Source organism: Hyla sarda, chromosome 2, assembly GCF_029499605.1.
Source record: "Hyla sarda isolate aHylSar1 chromosome 2, aHylSar1.hap1, whole genome shotgun sequence".
Taxonomy (NCBI): Eukaryota; Metazoa; Chordata; class Amphibia; order Anura; family Hylidae; genus Hyla; species Hyla sarda.
In genome coordinates, this window is record NC_079190.1 from 95493517 (window position 1) to 95504331 (window position 10815).

A 10815-nucleotide genomic window follows, 5' to 3' on the forward strand; every position below is an offset into this window, starting at 1 on the left:
ACCTCTAGAAATTTTATTCTGATGCCAAACAGTCCATTACAGCTGTCATAGGTAAGCAAGGCTGTCTAGTTATGAAAGAGTTTATCACCTGCTTCTCTATTGTTCAAGCCAAACTTAAAGAGGTATTCTCGTTATGAAAGCGGATTGGTGGGGAAATTTAATGAATGGAGCGGTGGTGTACATCTGCAGACAGTGCTCCATTTATTCTCTATGGGGCTTACAAACATTGCTAAGCACTGAACTCAACAATGTTGGGCACCCTTGTAGAGAATAGGGCACTGGCTACAGTATGCACTGCTGCTCCATTCATTTAGAGGTCATTTGTCCTCTTTTTTCAGGATCAGTTGGGGTCACAGAGGTTGGACCCCCTACAATCCATTAATTAACCCCCATCTTGTGGATTGAAGAAAACTTTTTACAAGAATAACCCTAAAACATTTAGGAGTTAGGGAAAATTGCGTGTCAAACCCTGTGAAACTGTAATACAGGATATGTTTGTTAACTAATGTATCTCAAAATGTATGTAAGCATAAATAGAAAAAAAACTGTAGAAGTGTACAGACATAATTACTTGAACTAAATATGTTATATTGGTTTTAAATGTTTTATAGGCCATAATATGTTTAATGCCAAAATTAATACATTAAATCCCACCCTCATCTCTTTGTGAGACCTGAATAAGTGGTCCATATCTGAACCTTTGGTATATTTAGTTTAATTTTTTTTTTTTTTTTGCATAGTTACTTTCATTACCATACCTGTTTGTTCTTTATACCTATTGTCCCGTTTATTCAGTCCCCAGATAACACTTTTAGGAAAATGTGTTGGGACATTGTGTGTCCCAACACAAAGAATCACAGCAGATAGATAAAAGCAACCTGAAAACCTAAATGGTAAAGGTATCAAGTCAATCAAAATTGTAATGTACAAACGTAATATTCTTAAAACATAAGATTCAGTGTTCAATTAAAATATAATGGCTAAAGTTTACAATAGGATCGAAAACAAAGCACCAAAGTAGTAGTACAAACAGAGGGGATCAGTGAAAATTGTCAATACACAATACCCCCCAAAACACCCAATGCGTTTCTGTAACAATATCTCTCCTGATTTCCTCAGGGGGAAACCACTGGGGGGGGGGGGGGGAACAAATCAGTACAATAAGTGGTAGCAATGTCCCACCACAAGGTAGCAAGAGTGAGTAAGAGCCGGCTGTCTGCAAATACAGTTAATAAGTAACAACAATTTATTGGCCAACATTATGTCCATAAATATGTGCAGATGCCCCACCAAAATGATGCACAGTGCAGCAGCTGGTAAGGGTAAATAAAAGGTAAGTATCCGACATCCCCACCTCCATAGCTGATACTTGTGTAATGAGGGTCAGCTGAACAATGTGGGGCCGCAATATTTCATGTAGGACGGCATTAGGGTTATCAATTTTGCTCCAAAACATCTTGGGTGCTTATTGTTATTATGAATGTTGAAGGACCTGGTATATAATTATTATGTGTGCTGTTTTTTTGTACACATTCCCATTTGAGGACATTTTAAGTATATTTTAATGGGCATCTAAAAAACATAGAGTTTTATCTGGGGAGCTTTAGTTTTGTGATTACTAACTTCTCAATGCTAGATAATGGAGGAAGCGACTCAGGAGATGTGACAAATACCCTATGACTAATCTAGCAGGTAATTAAAAGCTTTAAGGAAACGCAATGATTCATTTGCTGTATTTGAAAGAAAGTCACCTTGCAAAATTCGGACTTAGATATGCCATAGAATACACAGTGATTAGCAGGAGCTCATTATAGCTTTAGTGCCTATACCCTCAGTTCATGGAATAAATATGTGTCACATAATTATATTTTAATTCTGCCGCAGAAAGAATAATAAAGCCCATCTATCCTGAGAGGTGGTCCTTCCTCAGTAAATCTGTGACCTCATGCCAATGGGTTCAATTCCTCAACAAAGGTCTGATCATCCTTTCATGTTTCCGAAAAAGATGAATGGAGCTTGGGATAAACGGGCAATAATTATTGTAATGACGGATAATTTCTGCCTGTGAAATGCTTTCATTTTGCTTTCTTCTTAGCCCCATTGTTCATAAGAGTTATTGAACAAATAAATTAATACATTTTCTTTTTGTGAAAATCCGGTATGAGCTCCATGTTTTGTTTCACTTGCATTTTGTTGCAGCTTTATAGGCAAGGGAAAATTCAGATCTCCGATGTTCTTACTGTACATTGTATGGGCGATTAGAAACGGCATGAAAGCAGATTGGGAAATTGTAGATTAAGTGGCTATTGTTTCCATTTGTTATATTTAGTTAAGCCGCTACAAGAGAATAGATATTTGCATTACTTTCCCACCAAAAAAAAACAAAGACCACTGCGATGACAGTAATAAAACACTAGTGAGATACCCCAAAAAGAATGTTCTTAATATATTGGTGCTATAAAACTGTCATATAATGCATCCACCACATGGCGGCATTCAGAAGAAGAGTTTCTTCTTACAAATTGAGCCCAACACATACCCCAAATGTTCCACACATCTATTTACAATCATGTTGACACACTGTTTATGGCTCATATTTTAGGCAGATTTAAATAGTCATTGTTAAATGGAGATTTAAAACAAATACCAATTTAAAACAGTTTTTTTTTTTTACAGAAGTAAAAATAGGTAGCAATTGTACCCACTCCTTGGTGTTTGAGGGCACCCATATGCCCTTTCTGCCACATTACAAAACACCAGTACTATAAATGTGAGTTGTTGGGTTTTCAAGAGCTCAAATTTTGGCCCACATTTTTGGCCTAAAATTAAGAAAACTAATAAATGGTCTAAACCTGAGCTAGACTGTGTAAAGATGTGCCAGATTTTCAAAAAGCCTGAGCCGCTGTTAAAATCTGGCACACTCTTAGGCCATGTATACATGGCGGAATGTCTGTGTGATATTCCGCAGAACAATTTTGCACGGACATTCCGCTGCAGCGGATTTAATTTCAATAAGATTCTTCTGCACTGTTCACATGGCAGAATTTCCACACCAGATGTTTCTGCTGCAGAAAAATCAGTTTTCCGGCAAAAAGACATCTCTATTCTTTCTACGGTTTCCGCAAGGAAAGGCTTGTCGTCTATGAGACAGCACATTTTCACACGGTCTGCTATGCTGTCGATGGAATGTCCATATGGAAATTTTCAGTTCAACTGTGTGAGCATAGCCTTAGACTATCTAGTCTGTTTCCATTGTCTAAGAGCCTGACACTTTTTTTTATCTACATATATAAATAAAAAGGATAGGGGATAAGATGCCTGATCGCTGGGGTCCCGCCACTGGGGACCCCCATGATCTTGCACGTCGCACACCAGTTATCAGTGCTCCGGGTCTGATTAAAATTTTAGTAATATTTATTCCTCTCTTGTACCTTATTCCTGAGTGCATTCCGGATTGCACAACGATGTTCGGCAATCCGGAATTTTACATTTCACATAGTCTGGCCGACGTACACTCTTCCACACGGACACTTAAGCAGGTACACTACCTGTTTAGTGTCACAACTATGCCATCCTCTAATAGGAATTTTCGTCCCGTGTGGAGGGTGCAGTATGTGGTCACTTTTGATAATACTGGAACAATTTGAACATGAGAGACAAGCAAAAGTCCCCATCTTTTTTGACTAAATAAACGCTTGTTTGGATTTTTTCTTTTTCTTCAAATCGGCTCTAATCAAACAGTTAGCTAAAGATTTGCCTTTTCTACACACGAATCCGGGAATGTTGCCAAACATCTTACCGAATTTTACATCTGCTCTCAGTAATCCCCAGTATTTCTTTATGGTATTTTTAATTAATTGGGCATGTGTATCATAGGTACCTATGTACACCAAATCTTCTTTATTTTTATGATTTTTCTTTTTCTTTCTGCGTATATCATCCCTAGGAATTCTCTGAACCTCCTCTCCTACTTTTCTCACCTCTTTCTCTTGGTAACCTCTTTCTGTAAATTTTTGAACTAGCTTCTCTTTATTCTTCTCATATTCTTCATCTGTACTGCTTATTGAAATTTGCATGTAAGATTTTAATCCGATTTTTCTTGCTTTTAGAGTTGAACTCTCACGAGAATGAATTGCTTATTTAATATGGTGGAGGGTGCACGGTAGGGATTCTTGAAAAAGGAGGAGGAGCCTCCGAAACGTCGTGAAAGTGTCGGCGCAAGCTTCACCTGTTCCCCTTCGTGAGAGGAAGGAGTATGAGCCGAAAGGAACCCACAATGGGATGAATGAATCCTGAAGCTTTTCCTAGTGTCTAGCACGTCCGATAGTTTGGTTCACCTGGGTGATTATTTAACTTTTTGACATATTTTCTATTGTCATTTTTTGATACTAAGATATTACTAAAGAAGCATTACCAAAATCTGAATGAACTGTGTTGCGTTTTCTCTCGCATGGATCAATAAAAATAACACCTTATCTTTATTCTGTGGGTCCATATGGTTAAAATGATATCCTTCTTATATAGGTTGGATATTGTCATACTTCGGAAAAAAATCATAACTACATGCAGGAAAATGTATATGCTAAAAATTCTCATCTTCTAACCCCTATAACTTTTTTATTTTTCCACGTACGTGCCGGTATGAGGACTCATTTTTTGCGCCGTGTTCTGAAGTTTTTTTTCATCGGCACCATGTTTGTATTGATCAGACTTTTTGATCGCTTTTTATTCATTTTTTCCTGATATAAAAAGTGACCAGAAATATGCTATTTTGGACTTTGGAATTTTTTTGCGCGTACACCATTGACAATTCAAACTTTTATTAGGGAAGGGGTTAAATTACCTTTGTTAACTTTTTTTTCCACTTTTTTTTTTTGCAGTGTTATAGCTCCCACACTGATGCTGATCCCTGCAAAGCCATAGCTTTGCATGGATCAGCGAGATAGGGGCTCGATTGCTCAAGCCTGTAGCTCAGGCTTGGAGCAATCAAACCCCGATCGGACGCGGCGGTGACAGGTAAGGGGACCTCCGCTCCCGTCCTAGCTGATCGCGATGTCACGATCAGCCCGACTGAGCTGCCGGGAAGTGTTTACTTTCACTTTCAGACGCGGTGGTCAACTTTCATTGCCGCGTCTGAAGTGTTAATAGCGCGCGGCACAACGAAACAACAACATTTAAATGTAAAAATAATATATTTTTTTTTATTTATTTTGTTAAACTTTTTATTTATGTCCTTAACAAGTGACAGCTCGTGATGTCCCCTCCCATAGACTTGCATTGAGGGCGGAGTGTGATGTCACACGGGGGCGGAGTCGTGACATCACGATCTTCCATACTGTGGTCGAGATGGACTCCAGCGGTTCCGGACGCCGCTAAAGGTGGGTGCCGTATGGTAGATCCCGGGGGTCCCCAGCAGCGGGACCCCGGCGATCTAACATTTTATCCCCTATCCTTTGGATAGGGGATAAGATGTCTAGGGGCAGAGTACCCCTTTAAGGTGTATCCATATAAATGGCCCACCCTGTAGAAAATTGAACCCCACAAAGAAACCTACACTCCACTCTTAGTAAATAAGGGCCATTGTGCACATCCATTATTAACAGTAACATACAGGATGCAGTACATTATGATCCGCATCTGTCCTTGGTAACTCAGTGCGCTAATGTCAGTGATGCCAATAATCACATCTCATTCATCATCTTATCAAGCTAAAGAATACACGCGTGTTAAGACAACATACTAATTGTATGTGTGGGCAATTTAAAAAATTGTAATGGAGGAAGAAGGCTGATAAAAACATTTTTCAGCGTAAAATGGATAAACAGTGATATATAGAGTGCAGTCTTGGGAAGATATCTAGGAATATGTATTACAGAAATGTGGTGAACTCCAAAGCAACCAATTGTATATGTATCTTTAATTACGACCAATACAATGACTGAACTTGAATTGGTTCTATATTTTCCATTGTATCCATATACATCAGTTATACTTTAACCCCTTAAGGACCGGGGTTTTTTCCGTTTTTGCATTTTCGTTTTTTGCTCCTTGCCTTTAAAAAATCATAACTCTTTCAAATTTGCACCTAAAAATCCATATGATGGCTTATTTTTTGCGCCACCAATTCTACTTTGTAATGACATCAGTCATTTTGCCCAAAAATCTATGGTGAAGCGGGAAAAAAAATCATTGTGCAACAAAATTGAAAAAAAAACGCTGTTTTGTAACTTTTGGGGGCTTCCGTTTCTACGTAGTACATTTTTCGGTAAAAATGACACCTGATATTTATTCTGTAGGTTCATACAATTAAAATGATACCCTACTTATATAGGTTTGATTTTGTCTGACTTCTGGAAAAAATCATAACTACATGCAGGAAAATGAATACGTTTAAAATTGTCATCTTCTGACCCCTATAACTTTTTTATTTTTCCGTGTATGGGGCGGTATGAAGGCTCATTTTTTGCGCCGTGATCTGAAGTTTTTAACGGTACCATTTTTGCATTGATATGACTTATTGATCATTTTTAAATGATATAAAAAGTGACCAAAAATGCACTATTTTGGACTTTGGAATTTTTTTGCGCGCACGCCATTGACCGAGCGGTTTAATTAATGATATATTTTTATAATTCGGACATTTACACACGCGGTGATACCATATATGTTTATTTTTATTTTTATTTACACTGTGTTTTTTTTATTATTGGAAAAGGGGGGTGATTCAAACTTTTAATAGGGGAGGAGTTAAATGATCTTTATTCACTTTTTTTTTCACTTTTTTTTTGCAGTGTTATAGCTCCCATAGGGACCTATAACACTGCACACACTGATCTTCTATGTTGATCACTGGTTTCTCATAAGAAACCAGTGATCAACGATTCTGCCGCATGACTGCTCATGCCTGGATCTCAGGCACTGAGCAGTTATTCGGCGATCGGACAGCGAGGAGGCAGGAAGGGGCCCTCCCGCTGTCCTGTCAGCTGTTCGGGATGCCGCGATTAGCCGCGGCTATCCCGAACAGCCCGACTGAGCTAGCCGGGAACTTTCACTTTCATTTTTAGCCGCGTGGCTCAGCTCTGAGCGCGCGGCTAAAGGGTTAATAGTGCGCGGCGCCGCGATCGGCGCTGCGCGCTATTAGAGGCGGGTCCCGGCTTCACTATGACGCCGGGCCCGCCGTGATATGACGCGGGGTTACTGTGTAACCCCGCGTTATATCAGAAGAGCAGGACCAAGGACGTACCGGTACGTCCTTGGTCCTTAAGGGGTTAAATATAATGGCCAAATGGATATACAGACCTATGATCTTATCTTATTATATATATCATATTCAGTAGTGTGCAAAGGTTTTAGACAGGTATGAAAAAAAGGCTGATGAGTATGAATGTTTTCAAATTAGAAATCTAAATTAAATCAATAATTGGTGTGACCACCTTTTGTCTTCAAAACACCATGAATTCTACTAGATACACTTGTACATAGAGTTTGAAGGAACCCGGTATGAGGTTGGAGAAACCTCTCAGAGAGCTAACCACAGATCTTCTGTTGATGTAGCCTTGCTCCACTTCTTCAGTCTCTATATGTAGTGCCAGAGAGATAATAATGTTGAGATCATGGCTGTATGGGGGCGATATCCATCACTTCCAGGACTCCTTGTTCTTCTTGATACTGAAGATAGTTCTTAATGACATTGCCTGTATGTTTGGGGTTTACTGACCTATAGAATATATATTGTGATGCAATCAGATGACTCCCTGATGGGACATCTTTCTTTGCAGCATTTTCTCTAACACCTGCCTAAAGTCTTTGCACATAGCACTATATAGATCAGGTGTCTCAAACTCGCGGCTCGTGGGTCATTTTGCGGCCCGATGCCAGTGGCGTAGGGCCCCCCCCCCGTACTCTAGCATGGTGGAGCAGAAGCTGGAAGCTCCCGCTCATCCATTCACTAACCTTCCTGACACGCTGTGAGTACACAGCATGTGAGCCGTGGGGATGCGATCCACAGCAGCCTGGCGCGATGACGTCACATAATCACGCCGATGCCTAGAGATCCCGTTCCCGTGCCTCGCATACTGTAAGTAAGACGATTATGCTCAGGGCCCAGGGAGCACTATATCACACAGGATGATGGGGGGGGGGGGGGGGTTAAAAACTTGGGGAGGGGGGCAGAGAAAAGGGAATATTTAATGTGAGGGGCAAAGCACAGGGGGCATTATATGTGAAGAGCACATGACAGGTGGGACCCCCTGTGCTGTGCTCCTCACATATATTGCCCCCTGTCCCGTGTCCCTCACATACAATGCCCCCTGAGGGGACAAGATAGGGGGCATTATATGTGAGGGGCACAGGAAAGGGGGCATTATATGTGAGGGGCACAGTACAGGGGTCATTATATGTGAGGTGCGCATGATGGGGGCATTATATGTGAGGGGCTCATGATAGTGGCATTATATATGAGGGGTGCATGATGAGGGAATTATATGTGATGGGCACAGCACAGAGGGCATTATACAAGAGACGTGCATGATGAGGGCATTATATGTGAGACGTGCATGATGAGGGCATTATATGTGAGGGGCGCATGATGGGGGGCATTATATGTGAGGGGCGCATGATGGGGGCATTACATGTTAGGGCGCATGATGGGGGCATTACAGTGGGGATCAAAAGTTTGGGGACCCCAGGTAAAAATTTGTATTAATGTGCAAAAAGAAGCCAAACAAAAAAAAAGAAAAAATCTCCAAAAGGCATCAAATTACAGATTAGACGTTCTTATAATATGCCAACAAAAGTTAGATTTTTTTTGCATCATTTACAATTTCAAAATAACAGAAAACAAAAAAATGGAATCTGCAAAAGTTTGGGCACCCTGCAGAATTTATAGCATGCACTGCCCCCTTTGCAAAGCTGAGACCTGCCAGTGTCATGGATTGTTCTCAATCATCATATGGGAAGACCAGGTGATGTCAATCTCAAAGGTTTTAAATGCCCAGACTCATCTGACCTTGCCCCAACAATCAGCACCAGGGGTTCTTCTAAGCAGTTGTCTAGAAAACTGAAACTGAAAATAATTGACGCTCACAAATCTGGAGAAGGCTATAAGAAGATAGCAAAATGTTTTCAGATATCAATATCCTCTGTTTGGAATGTTATTAAGAAATTGCAGTCATCGGGAACAGTAGAAGTTAAAGCAAAATCTAGAATACCAAGAAAATATCAGACAGAACAGCTCACAGAATTGTAAGAAAAACTATTCAAAACCCACATTTTGACTGCACAATCCCTCCAGAAAGATCTAGCAGACACTGGAGTTGTGGTACACTATTCCACTATAAAGAGATACTTGTACAAAGATGGTCTTCATGGAAGAGTCATCAGAAGAAAACCTCTTATACATCCTCACCATAAAAATCAGCATTTGAACTTTGCAAATGAACATATAGACAAGCCTGATGCATTTTGGAAACAAGTTCTGTGGGCCGATGAGGTTAAAATTTAACTTTTTGGCCGGAATGAGCAAAGGTACGTTTGGAGAAGAAGGGGAACAGAATTTAATGAAAAGAACCTCTGTCCAACTGTTAAGCATGGGGGTGGATCAATCATGCTTTGGGGTTGTATTGCAGCCAGTGGCACAGGGAACATCTCACGAGTAGAAGGAAAAATGGGTTCAATAAAATGTCAGAAATTTTTGGATGCTAACTTGATGCCATCTGTGAAAATGCTGAAGTTAAACAGAGGAGGGCTTCTACAAATGGATAATGATCTTAAACACACCTCGAAATCGAAGGGGGATTACATCAAGAGGCGTAAACTGAAGGTTTTGCCATGGCCTTCACAATCTCCTGACCTCTATGGATAGACCTTAACAGAGCAGTGTGACAGACAGCCCAGAAATCTCCAAGAACTTTAAGACTTTTGTAAGGAAGAATGGGCAAAGCTGTGATACTTGCCAAAGGGGGCAGTACAAGATATTAACTCTGCAGGGTGCCCATACTTTTGCAGATGCCATTTTTTTTATTTCAGTTTTTTTGAAAGTGTAAATGATGGAAATAAAATCTAACTTTTGTTGACATATTATAATGTCTTATCTGTAATTTGATGTCTTTTGGAGACTTTTCCATCTTTCCTTGGCTTCTTTATGCACATTATTACAAATTTTTACCTGGGGTGCCCAAACTTTTGATCCCCATTGTATATGTGACAGGCGCATGATGGAAGCATTATATGTGAGGGGCGCATGATCAGGGCATTATATGTGAGGGGCTCATGATCAGGGCATTATATGTGAGGGGGCGCATGCGGCCCAGCCTCTACCTCCAGTGGCGCCCAGATAATTTGAGTTTGAGACCCCTGATGTAGATGAAATTACTACCAAAAAACAAACAAAAAAAAACATTTTTCTCTCATACATGTGGTCTACAACCAAAAACCAACCATAATATGGAATTGCAACCCTGCTTTAACACAAGCTAACCCTAAGGGCTGGGTAACACAGAGCATATTTGATGCTGCGGCAAAGTGTCTACAGCAACAAATCCGCCTCTACGAGTGAACACACAGCACTACCCAGCCACAGCAGGGGGCTCACTCTTGCAACTGCTGTCGGCGCATCCTGCAATGAGTAAAAGTGATCACATTATGAAAAAGTGTGAGGCCGACACCTATTATGTGTTACTTGAAATGTGCCTATGATCATTCATGTTATTGAGTATTTGATGTGGTTGCAAAATATATTTGCACAAAATGTTCATTATGAGTTCATTATCTGTATCTGAAGGGAACCTTACAACATGTTTATGTACATTATTGGCA